Genomic DNA, 14,238 nt, shown 5'->3' on the forward strand with positions numbered 1-14,238 from the left:
GAGCTGTTTTTGGCTAGTTTTGAGTCGTTCGGAGGTCGGTACGCGCAGGATGGCATTTTTGGAGTATCACTTGGCTTGCTCGGTATTGGGTTTAGCTTGTTCGAGGTAAGTAACACTTCTAAACTTGGTGCTGAGGGTATGAACTCCTGAATATACGTTATATATGTTTGGTGTTGAGGTGATGCACATGCTAGGTGACAGGTGTGTAGGCGTGCACCGTGTGAATTGTGACTCCGTTATTTCTGCGGTACTGTGTAATTACCTAATCTTATCAATAACCATGAAATCTCTACGTGCTAGAGTAATTGAGTTATGACCCATGTTAGAAACCATGTCTAGGCTACATGCTTATCCTATTGGGACCCACTAAGGTCATTTTTGTTGTTGAGTTATTTGCTTAGATTGCAACTACATACTCAGTCATACGCATTCATTTGCATATCATACATCAGTCTCTGTCATCATTTATTGATACATCACATTATTATTTTGGGCTGATTTTCATGACATTATAAGCCCGAGAGACTGGAGAGATTGATGACTGAGTGAGGCCGATGGCCTGATTGTGAGGATATTTATGGGATCAGGTTGCACGCCGCAGCATGTTGCTTTGATTCATGCCATGATTGGCTTATTATAGCGCTTTGGCTAGAATTGCCCCTCCGGAGTCTGCACATTCACAGTGAGCGTAGATACCTACTGAGTGCGAGTGCCGAGCGCGAGTGCTGAGTGATTGTGAGGACTGAGTGATTGGGAGGACTGAGTGAATAGGAGGACTAAGTGAATTGATACTTTGGGAGTATGCATATGGTTTTATCATTGAGTTGCATTGCATTCGACATGCACACTTGACATATAGGCATAGAGATGTATTTTTCTCATAATGTACTGTATTCCGTCATTCATGACTTCACATACACATTGACAGGTAGGCCTAGAGATGTATTTTCCTCATGCCATTCGAAAATGAAACATTTACCTGTTGAAAGCTTTGGGAAAAATCACAATTTTACAAACTTACTCATATTTTTGGTGATTTCTATAAATGATTTGGGTTTTCACTGATATACTTGAAAAATATGCCTATTTTTCCGGAACTATGAATGAGCTGACATTTTATCTCTGAATTATTTCTTTTAGCACTTTTATTATGTCGTTATGAACTGTTGTTGGCTATTAGTGTTAGACTCCGACTTTTTTTTCAGCTCGTCACTACTTTCAACCTAAGGTTAGGTTTGTTATTTATTGAGTATATGGGGTCGGTTGTACTCAAACTACACTTATGCACCTTGCGTTAGGGGTTCTTATCGGGCGGATAATACGCTTAACGGTTTGGCTTATCGGTTATCGATTTTTAAATGTACTAATCTGTTAGCCAACCAATAAGATAGCGGGCGGTTCGGTATTGGATTAGTAATTATCGGACAGTTATCAAGCGGTGGATCAGTTAAATCTAAGACTAAGTGACAATGAAAATTAAAATTACATATAGTTCAACTTCAACCGGTAAAATTAAAATAACAGCTTCTAGTATGAAAGTCATCCTCATATTTGTATCGTAGGACATCATTCTTATTTAAAAGTACATGCTTTTTACTTTAATGGAATAATCATTTTTCCAGACCATCTTATTTCATATTTTTTAATTGTATTGTTTGAAATTTGGACATATATAAAGCTAAAAATTGTACCATACATTGTTAGCTAAAATAAAATATTTTTGCAGAATCAAAAGAGGCTGAATAAAGAGTGGAAGCCTCGTTTCAGATCATAATACATATCGTTTGGTGGGTAAAGAATATGTAGGATTCATTTTTATGCTTTGAATTACAATTATATAAACCTCACTTGTTTTTAAAGGTATTTTTTAATGAGATTAAATCTTGTAACATAGAAAAAAATTTAATTACTTTTCACAATATGCTGTAAAACTTTATTTAATAAGAATTAAGAATAAGGGAGAAATAGTATAGCGAGAAATACCCTCCATAAATGCACAACAAGACACACTAGGTTGATGTAACACATGTATATAAGAAATTTAAATAATTCTTAATGGGTTAACCATTTATCCGATAAGAAAATTGAGTAATCCGCCCCTAAACCATTAAGTCGTTAATTATAAAATCTCAATCCGTTCACCATCCATTACCCCGAGAACCCGATACCAATAAGCCAATAAGCCATCGGTTCGATTTGGTTAATGGTTATGGTTCGGTTTTGAATATCCCTACCTTGCGTGCAGATGTTGGATGCAGATGTTGCTACGTAGGACAGGAGTTGGATCTGAAGATGTACCTGCGTTCCAGTTATGACTATCACTAGTCCTTGGTAGCATTAGATTCGAATTCTGTTCATTTACATTTCAAACAGAAGTTGTAATTATTATAGTTTAGTCTTATAAAAATCTAAATCTTAGAAGCTCATAATTTGTACTACCAGTCCTTGGGAATTCTTTGTATAATAGTTCAGTTGTATTATCATTTGTTCTCTTAATAAATCTCATTTGAACTGGTTTATTATTAACTGGCTTACCTAGCGGGTTGGATTAGGTGCCATCACGGCTAGTTGGATTTTGGGTCGTGACAAGTTGGTATCAAATCTCTAGGTTCATAGGTTCTACGAGTCATGAGCAAGTGTCTAGTAGAGTTTTGCGGATCGATATGATGACGTCCATACCTATCTTCGAGAGGCTACAGGGTATTTAGGATAAACTTTCCATCTTTCTTTCCTTATCGTGTGGTATTGATTCAGCTTGAAGCGTAACTCTTTGAATTCCTTCCACACATTCGTATGGGCATGTGAGCGCTCGATATCGGTTATACATTGACGACTTGTGATTCTATGGATGAGGTACGAGATGTGATTTCTGTGTGTTGATGATGGGCATGGCTTGAGAACTTGAGGCCGGGTTTTGACTGTAGCTTGAGCACGGGGATTTAGGTTGTGTGAGCACGTGCTTTTGGACTTATAAGTTTGGTAGCGTTCCTATTAGTGGAATTTGTGGCTCGATGAGTGGTTGGATGGCTATGTGATGAGAAAGATGTGGTTGCGGGATGTGTTTAGATGGTTTGAGTGTGACGAGAAGGGTTTGCTTGAGATATAAAAAGGACTATTGGGTGCTTGAATTCTGTCTTGATGTGATGTATAGTCTCGAGTTATGAGTGTACTGAAGGATCTTTTCATGTTGTTTAATTGTGAAACGAAGTATATTTTCATGTCTTGTTGATGGGTTCAGACTCAGGAAGATTAATTGATGGCATAGTAGTTGTGGCTGTGAAAGGGTATAGAGAAATGTCAGTTTGAGGCTAAGTAGGTGGGTTATAATCTGCGGGGTAATCTACGGGTATGTGATCCTTATGATGTTTGGTGGAGTCTTTCTTTCCTACCAGTGGATTATATTTGTGCGATTTGAGTTCAGATCGGTTGTAATGGTTGACCTGACCATCACGAGGAGGAATGCGAGCTTAGAAGATGATTTGAGGTATTATATAGTTTGTGTAACATGAGCTTATGAAGGACTTAGTTGAATCTCACTGCGGTATTATGACAATAATAGAGTATGGTCATTGTGAGTTATCAAGTATTTTGACCTATAGCTTTGAGCCAAGTGGGGGAGTCTACTATCAACGATTTGATTGTATGGTTACGTGTTTTCTTGGTTTTGGTCTGAGGCATACTTATGGATCAGTCATGACTTGCATAGGCTGGTTTTGAGGATGGCATAAGCACGGAAATTTCTGGACGCGTGGTGTATTATACTCTATAGGTATATAGGAATCATGGAATGATTGAGTTGTTATTCATGAAGGATGTAGTGCACATGGAGTAGGAAATTGCTCGATTGCATTAAGGCGGGGTTACTTCTTTGGGTGTAGTCGTGCTAATGGGGCACATATCGTTCGTCCCATTTAGGCCGTGCAATTGAGATTTGAGCAGAGTGGATGACTCTCGAGAAGGTTCTAATGGGCTCAGGATTTATATATGGCAATTAAGAATTTTTTAGACTTGTATATGGCTAGAATCTGAGATTTGCATCGGATAGTATCGGGACTTACGGTATTTCTATATCATTGTGGACTATACATTTCAGTATCAGGAAGGTGAAGGAAATGTCTTTAGATTCACAGAAGGTCTCTTCGGAGGAGTGGGTGCCTCGGTTGTGGTACTTTTGGGGTGCTTAAGAGGGAAAGCAATGACTTATGGGCCTTAGGGCGGTGTGGTTTTATGCTAGAATTTCTTGTGGTGAGCTGTGGGTAAGGATCGTTGTGTTCTGGAAAGGAGAATTGTCAACTTGATGGTAATTCAGAAGGAACTCAGAAAAATAGGGCAGCTTGATAGTAGGTTGGATCAATGTGGTAATGGTATGCTTGGTTCTTTTTGTTCTCATGATGTAGTGAGTCTCTATAGGTATTTTGTGGCAGTACTCTTGGGTTTGGCGACTCGCGTGGCTTGATTGAATTAGATAAATTCAGTTCTGACGGCTTGATTGTGTGTAAATGGATTTCAAAGTGCTCTCGAGGATTTCTACCACGGTTCGAGGTGTATATTTCCTACTGGTGTGAGAAACATGTTGCATATTGTAATTTTCTTCTGGATGAGATCAAATGGAAGGTTCCTAGCTAATTGAGTATGTAGTTTTTTTGTGACTCAGAGTTGATTATGAAATTCTTGTACTTTTCATATGATGACATATTAGATGCGGTGTGTTGTGTAGGATTGAAATTTGCATGTGCAAGGTCACGGTTTAGTTTTGAAGGGAAGGTCATGAATTCTTAGTCAACATGGACGGTTTCAGATGTCTAGATGAATGTTATTACTACTTGGTATTGCATGAGAAGGGTGTGCATTTTAGAAGGCACATTGTGTTTTGACTTACGAATGCTCCATTGGTATTGCGGTGCTCGCCTGGTTGATCGACTGCTGATATTCAGATTTTGCTATGTGGCATCGAAGAATTATAGAAGTATTCCTCATGGGATGATTATGTATAAGAGATGTGTTAGACATTCGGGCGGTGGAGTTCGGATCGGATATGGTGATTCGTGTATTCTATGGATTTGGAGACTAGGAGTTCTTAGAAGCAGATTATTTCATGGTTGTGGAATGTGAAAATATGGCCAAAGCTAGGCAGATGATGGTATGTATTATGGTTAGATTGTTGTGGACTTTTGGAGGGCTATTTGTCCATTCGGGGATGACCGGAGTTGATTTGGGGGCTCATTGGTAGGCCTAATGAGGATGTGTATTCTATATCGGGTCGGATTGGTTGACTTCGTAGTGCTATTATTGAGGGTTGTGCCATTCGGTTAGAATTGATCTCATTCGTATCTAGTATGTTCTATGTGTTACTCTTCTATGCTGCGAGGGGTGGTGATTTGTTGGTTATATGCACCCCCGATGCGGTTTTGTTTGGGCCTTGTAGCGGAATTTAAACGAGATAGTTATTGGGGTGTTGAATGGTTGGTTGCTCCTGGGTTATGTCATCTTCGGGCTGTGGTATATTGTGGTATTTGCTTCTCCATGGTTATAGTCATATGCTTTGTGTACTTGATGTCAAATTGCGTGTGGTTGTTGATTTAGAGCATCGTGGCTTGAGGTATTTCATATGGACCAGTGTTTGGATGGGGTCACGCATTGCAGCGAAATTATGTTGAGATATGATCCTTTGTGTTAGATTAGAGTATTTTGATTCTACTATGTATGATGGGTTCATAGCATTGCGGTTGTGGTGGTAGTTGTTGAGTTTGCGGGACAACTCTCTCATTTGAGTCATTTTCCATTTTGAGTACATTTGAATTGTTGCTTATTGGTGCACGGATTGCACAGGTTGTGATTCTAGATAGTATTGGTATGGCATGTCAATAGAATAGTTGTGCTTGATAAGGTAAGGGCATTGGACCTAGAATGGGTGCTATCGGATTTGATTGCAGTATATTTGGAAGGATAATGTCGCTGATCGGCTTAGAAATTGACTATAGTTCTTGTCGGGGGAGAGGAAGATCCATGACTTGTTGATCTGATGAATGGTTATGAGTTCTGCATGTTTCTTTCATCATTTGCAGTGTATAAGGTTTTAGAATGAGGTTTTGTTTGATATGGGGTTTATTACCAGTATCGGGTTTATTTTTAAGCAGCTACGGTGATTTGAAATTATTGCTATGAGTATTTGAGTTATGTGGTATATCATGTGATTGAGTCTTGGGTTATGGTTATGGCTTGATACAGCTTGTTCAGACTTATGCAGTGTGTAGATGTGAGATTCGGGTCTTATAAAAAATTTCGGATGTTGGAAATTAGATTCTAAGATTTATGGTCTAAGGTTGAATTAAGGATCTTCAGTAAGGTTGTGTCATCAGGCTTATATGGATCAGGGTGATATGGGATCACCCCCAGGTTTGTGCATCGTAAAGTTACGACAGTTTGATGGCTTTGGAATGATCTTGGCACGTTCGACGACGAACATATGTTTAAGTGGGGGAGAATGTAACGACCCGACCGGTCGTTTTAAGAATTTTCACGTCGATCGGTAGTTTGAGGGCATGAGTAGCTCCGTATGATGTATTTATGACTTGTGTGAATCGTCGGTTTTGGTTTTCAGGTTATTCGAAATTGATTTAGAAGAATGAATTTCATGTTTGAAGCTTTAAGTTGAAAGGGTTGACCAAGTTTGACTTTCATGAATTTGACACTAGAATGGGGTTTCAATGTTTACGTTAGGTCCGGATGGTATTTTGGACTCAGGCCTATGCCCGGATTTGCATTTGGATATTTCTAAAAGGTTTTGGCACTAATTGGAGAAAGTTGGAAATTTGAAGGTTTGGAAAGTTCATAAGTTTGACCGGGAGCTTATGATGAAATTGGGTTCGGATTGTGGTTCGAGGAATTGAAATAGCTTCATTATGTCATTTGAGGCTTGTGTGCAAAATTTGGGTTAATTCCGGATTGATTTGATATGTTTCGGCGCGAGTTTTGGAAGTTAAAAGTTCAAAATTTATTTAAGTTTGAATTGAGACGCGATTCGTCGTTTCGATGTTGTTATGTGTGATTCGAGGCCTTGAGTAGGTCCGTGTTATATTATGGGACTTGTTGGTATATTTGGACGGGGTCTCGAGGGGCTCGGGTGAGTTTCAAATCATTTTTGTCTCATGTTGCATTGCTGAAGAGGAGCTGGTTCTGGTGTTGTGTACCTGCGATTGGTTATGCACATGTGCGGTGGCCGCAGAAGCGAGGGAATTAGCGCACCTGCGAAGAAGGTTAGGCTGGGGAACCATCGCGGATGCGGAGTAGGAAGCGCACCTGCGTGCGCGTAGAAGCGTGATCGTTGGCGCAGAAGCGAAGTCCTGGCCTGGGAGCAGAGTTTGCAGGTGTGGAAGTTGGGCGCAAAATGCGCGACCGCAGAAGCGGAGAAATGACCACAAAGGTGGTGGCTGCTAAGTTTGGGCATGTTCGCAGAAGGGAAGGCTGGGTCGCACATGCGATTCTAAAGAAGCGGGAGTTTGTTTGCAAATGCAAAAATTGCTAGGCAGAAGCTATAAAATCGAGGTTTTGGTTCTTTTATCATATTTTGAGATTTGGGGCTCGGATTGAGGCAATTTTCATCACATGGATTGGGATAAGTGTTCTACACTCAGTTTTGATTATATTTCGCGAATCTATCTTAATTTTTGACAATTGGTTGATGAAATCAAAAGAGAAATTGGGGATTTTTGTCTAAAGTTTCATAGAGTGAATTTTTGAGTTTTGATCATCGATTTGGTATCGAATTTGAGTGAAACTAGTATAGTTGGACTCGTAATTTAATGGGTTATCGTATTTTATGAGTTTTGTCGGGTTCTAAGGTGCGGGCCCGGGTTTGACTTTTTGGTTAACTTTGGTGTTTTGATTAAAGATTCGACCTTTATCATTTGAAATTGTTTCCTTATGCATGATTTGATGTTCTTGAGTTGCTTTCGGATAGTTTCAAATTGTTCGGAGGTCGGTACGCGCGGGATGGCATTTTTGGAGCATCGCTTGGCTTGCTCGGTATTGGATTTGGCTTGTTCGAGGTAAGTAATACTTCTAAAGTTGGTGCTGAAGGTATGAACCCCTGAATATGCGTGATATGTGTTTGGTGTTGAGGTGACGCACATGCTAGGTGACGGGCGTGTGGGCGTGCATCATGTGAATTGTGACTCAGTTACTTCTGTGGTACTGTGTAGTTACCTAATCTTATCTATAACCATGAAATCTCTACATGCTAGAGTAATTGAGATGTGATCCATGTTAAAAACCATATCTAGGCTACATGCTTATCCTGTTGGGACCCACTGAGGTCATTTCTATTGTTGAGTTATTTTTTTACATTGAAACTACATATTCAGTCATACGCATTTATTTGCATATCATATCTCATTCTGTGTTACCATTTATTGATACATCACATCATTATTTTGGATTGATTTTCATGACATTGTGAGCCCGAGAGCTTGGAGAGATTGATAACTGAGTGAGGTCGAGGGCCTGATTGTGAGGATATTTATGGGATCGGGTTGCACGCCACAACATGTTTATTTGATTCATGCCATGATTGGCTTATTATAGCGCTTGGGTTGGAATTGCCCCTCCGGAGTCTGCACATCCGCAGTGAGCGCAGGTACCTACTGAGTGCAAATGCAAGTGCCGAGCGCGAGTGCTAAGTGACTGTGAGGGTTGAGTGATTGGGAGGACTGAGTGACTAGGAGGACTGAGTGAATTGATACTCTGGGAGTATGCATATGGTTTTATTACTGAGTTGCATTGCATTCGACATGCACACTTGACATACAAGCATAGAGATGCATTTTCCTCATGATGTACGGTATTGCGTCATTTATGACTTCACATACACATTGACAGGTAGGCCTAGAGATGTATTTTCCTCATGCCATTAGAAAATGTAACATTTACCTATTAAAAGCTTTGGAAAAAATCACAGTTTTACAAACTTAATCATATTTTTGGTGATTTCGATAAAAGATTTGAGTTCACTTATATACTTAAAAAGCATGCCTATTTTTCCGGAACTATGAACGAACTGATATTTTATCTCTGAATTATTTCTTTTAGTACTTTTATTATGTTGTTATGAACTATTGTTGGCTATTGATGTTGGACTCCGACTTTTGTTCCAGCTCGTCACTACTTTCAACCTAAGGTTAGGTTTATTACTTATTGAGTACGTGAGGCCGGTTGTACTCATACTACACTTATGCACCTTGCGTGCAGATGTTGGATGTTGATGTTGCTGCGTACGACAAGAGTTGGATCTGAAGAAGTACTCGCGTTTTAGTTATGGCTATCACTTGTCCTTGGTAGCATTAGATTCGAATTCTGTTCATTTACATTTCAAACAGAAGTTGTAATTATTTCAGTTCATTCTTGTAAAAATCTAAATCTTAGAAGCTCATGATTTGTACTACCAATCCTTGAGAATTTTTTGTATAATAGTTCAGTTGTATTATCATTTCTTCTCTTAATAAATCTCATTTGAATTGGTTTATTGTTAATTGGCTTACCTAGAGGGTTGGATTAGGTATCATCATGGCTAGTTAGATTTTGGGTCGTGACACAAGCTCTTCCAGTTATTAAACTATGAACAGAACTAGTAGAAAACTCAAGAAAGAAACCCAACATATAGGAGAAAAAGATGATTCAGAAAGTTGTATTAGAAAAGTGTGTATGTATTTAGCTCTCCAAAGACCATATTTATATAGGCGTTGCTCCAACGGCTAGGTAACGGCTAGTTTGACTCTATTAATTATAAAATAACTTACTAAATAATAAATAAATGTAAATAATATTTCAAAGAGAAAAGATTTTTCAAGTCAAGATGAACATTACCTTTTGAGATATCACTAATTTTCTTTATATATATATATATATATATATATATATATATATATATATATATATATATATATGATTTCGATTTGTAGTAGGGGATATAAGAACTTGCAGCTTAAAAATTATAATTCCTGGCCTGGCAACAAAGATCATTATAATATTTGTGACCATTATGCCAAGAGAAAAATCTTCTCCTTTTAAGATTTAGAGTTATAGATCAGTTGGGGATTATCTGATTATCTCCATTTCCTTCTTTTGCCAGAAACTGAATGACTGAATGGTGGAAAGTTAATTGCCTGTTGGGGTCAGAAACAAGAATTCAAGAAAAGAAATGGCTTCCCACAACCCTATTATGTAAAGCACTCTGTAATTTTATCGTACATGTACATGCATGAAAGATGAAACACTTGGAAAGGAGAAGAATTTAGGGGCGATTTAGAGTATCATATATGGGTTCACATGGACCCAATAACTTTTATTAAAATTTACTAAATATTTATAAATATATATATTTGACTGCGAACCTAGTTATTATTATATACTCTTTACGTTTCAATTTATGTGAACTTATTTGACTGGGTACGGAATTTAAGAAAAGAAAGAAGACTTTTGAACTTGTGATGCAAAATGAGGCACGTATATTTTGCATGACTATAAATCATTGCATAAAGGTAAATTGTTTTCAAATAAAAAAATGAGTCATTCTTTTTTATATGGACTAAAAAAAAATAAGTTCATATAAATTAAAACGGATGGAGTATTATATTAACTTAAGATCAACTAATAAAATTAAGTCTTGAATCGGCGTGTTCACCAGAAAAACATCAGTAGTCACTCTATGAGTAGGGTACATTCCTTGAGGAAAGACTGGAAAAAGAAAGCTGTACAGCACCAAGTTTTTTACCAAAATGAAAGCGTTCTAATGCTGCTTGACAATTTCTCAATTATACGTTGTTTTTTTAAAGATGATTGAACCTCACTCATTTTTGCTGGAGATAGAATCTTTTTAAAGAACATATTGTTGGGCTATGGGCTAAAAATTGTCATAATTTTATGCAGTAGCGGCTCAACGGATTTCGTGGTCTAAGGCGAAATCATATTGAGAGGCCCTTAAATTTATTTTATAAAATATTTACACTAACAACAAAATTTGCTTGTTAATCACTTAAGACAAAAAAGTGAATTTCAAAAAAATAAAAATAAAAAATAGGAAGAAGAGTACAAAAAATAAAGTGGACTATCGGATGTCGAAGTCCAAACTCAAAGTGAAAATTTTGATTTGGCTTTCATCACAGACAAGAAAAAGAAATAAACTTACATAGCATAATAGCTTAAGTTTTGATCATTGACGGAGTCAAAAACATTTACTCCTTCTGATAAATTTAAATGATAATTATAGTTCATTCTATTAAGTAGCACTTAATGGTGAATATCTAAAATAAATTGTAAATAACCTAATATAATATATCGAATTACACTACAAGAAAACCGGTGCATGAATGCTTTTGTGTTCATGCAGTTTCAGCGTACATTGTAAAAGAAATTCATTATGTTGTCAATATATATAACTTAATTCCTATACAAAAAGGAAAAAAAATTAAAATTAAAGAATGAAGCAAATATACTAATTAATGAGGGAGGAAATAATCATAATTTATAAATTTATTGGTATAAAATAACCTCAATCGAGTAACAAAAAAATATATTGTAAAATGTTTCTTTATACTAATTATTTATATAAATTATATACTCTATAGTAATAATAAGAATTTAAAATAAAAGTAGGGCCTTCAAATTTTAGGGGCCTAAGGCAACCGCCTCACTAGCCAAAGCCTTAGAGCCGTCCCTGATTATACGTGAGCCTAATCAATATTAAGAAATCCTTCGAAGGCCGTCACGTGTCATCAATTTGATTTCAACACAGAATGAAGACGAGGTCGACTACTCAATGGAGGACGAAGGCAAGGTCGAGGGCTCAACGAAGGTCGAAGATGAGGACGAGTACTCCCTTTAGTACAATAATGGTTAGATTTAGAAATAAGACCTTACAGAGAATATTTCAGTAAATATTCCTCCCATTTGTACTATTAGGGTTTTTGTGGCCCATCTGCCCCTATAAATAGAAAGATATGTAGCTATAGGGGGGATTGGACACTCATTGTGAAAAATAACACATTGACATTCTCTGAAAATTCTTGTTTTATCATACACATACAAAATATACCTTTTTTCATATCTTTATCTATCTTTTCTCCCACAATCCAAGAAGAATGTGAATATTCAAAGGTTTATCACCCTCTATCTTTGTCAGAAGGAATATCAAAGAATCTCACACTTTTCTGGTGACTCACATGTATTTATTTACATAAATATCATTCATTATTATTTAATGTTATTTAATTCTACCTCCTTTATTTTTGGATCATTGAATATAGAATTATTGTTGCCATTTATTGCTACTCAAATAGTATCCATGATATCTCGCTAGAAAATCGACTAATCTATCTTTTGGATATTAATATTGGCTAAGATTAACTCTATTTTATTAGAAAATATGATTGTTTAAACATATATCTAAATTTTGGGTCAAACAGTTTGGCACCGTGTGTGGAGATTTTCTCAGCCAATTTTGTAGCTTTCATTAAATCACAACTCACGTGACTTGTTAACCTAACAAACCACCAAGTTTTATCTCTTTTCTCTGTGTGTACAAAAGTCTCCATGGCAGGTAACCAACGAAACGGCACCAAAGCAGCATATAATGTTCCCCTTGACCTCATGAAAGCTATCAACAAAGACTATGACACCCATGATGAGGAGATAAACGCCCACGGCCTCTCCCATATGATAAAGTTCACCTCCACCTTTCTGCAACACAACAAAACCAAATGGGAAACGAGCCTCCACGTCCACGGGAGAGGGGGCGCCGCCCACTATGAAAAAGCTCCTTGAAGCATGACTAACTGATACTCTAGTCAGCGTGCTCAGTAAACAAGCTCCATGCACGGCCATTGAAATCATGAGAGTCCATGCAACACAATGCGGGAACGAACAGGACGACCAACCAGACCCTACGACTTCAAGTAAAACTCACAATGTTACAGACAATGCAGGTGACAATGTCCTCGCTGCCATGCTGAAATAAATTGAGGAAATGAAAAATGAAAAAAAGGCATTCAGAGACCAAATGAAAGAGCACCAGGAACGGTTAGATAAAATACCAGGTGCTCCCAAATTGTTACCAAAAAGAGATGCTGGCAGTTTTGTAGAACAGTCGTATAGAGAAGAAGCGACTCCACATGACATACCAAAGACCTTCAAGATGCCCCCATATCTCAGAATTTATGACAGAATGACCGATACCGAAGACCATGTAACCCACTACGTCACCTCGTGAAAGTCAACGACCTCACCAAAGAGCAGGTGTCCTCCATCTTACTGAAAATGTTCGTGTGAGACTCTCACTGGAAGAGCTTTGACGTGGTACTCACAACTGCCAGCTTATTCCATAGAAATGTTTGAAGATATGGACGATAAGTTCATAACGGCGCACGTCGGGGCCAAGAAAGTTGAAACGAGAGTGAACGATATCTTTGCCATCAAACAATCCCCAAGAGAGGGATTGAGGGACTTCCTCCCCCGATTCAGCAGAGTGAGGATGACTTTGCCAACGCCTATTACGCCGAGGTCAGAGTAGATGATGACCTTAATGGACCAACTCGACGACTCACCTCGGTACAAATCGAGCCCAGAAAAGAACGCAGATATAGCACAAGGAGGGACTATCCAATATCAAGGCCCGGTAGGGAACGACACCAGCCCTATGTTAGGAAACCCGTCCCTTATTTTTGCTATGAAGACGCACTACTAAATAATCTAATTTTAGCGACGGATAAATTCTGTAGCTAAACAGAAAAATCCGTCGCTAATCTCATTTAGCGACAAATTATCAAGAAATTCTGCTAGCTACGGGCGATTTAGCGACAGATTAGCGACAACATTCGTAGCTAATTCTAATTTTTTTTGTAGTGACGGCCCATCTAGGCCAAGATCAGGCACTCACGAGAATGATCGAGGTATGCCCCTTTACTATCTACTCACAATTTTTGTGTATCTTCTACAGAGGTAGTTTACACTCTTGAGAAGCTCGAAATGAAGGTAATGTGGCCACCAAAGATGAGGTCTGATCCAAGTACCAGGAAATCTGATGCCCTCTGCGAGTTCCACCAAGAACGTGGACACAAAACAGAAGATTACATTGCCCTAAGACTAGAGGTAGAAAACTTTCAGCAGCAAGGGAACCTCAAAGAACTACTCAACGACAAAGGAAGAAACACCTTAGCAAGAGGTCGAGAACATCCAGGCCCACCAAAG

Source organism: Nicotiana tomentosiformis, chromosome 4 (assembly GCF_000390325.3).
Source record: "Nicotiana tomentosiformis chromosome 4, ASM39032v3, whole genome shotgun sequence".
NCBI classification, from domain to species: domain Eukaryota; kingdom Viridiplantae; phylum Streptophyta; class Magnoliopsida; order Solanales; family Solanaceae; genus Nicotiana; species Nicotiana tomentosiformis.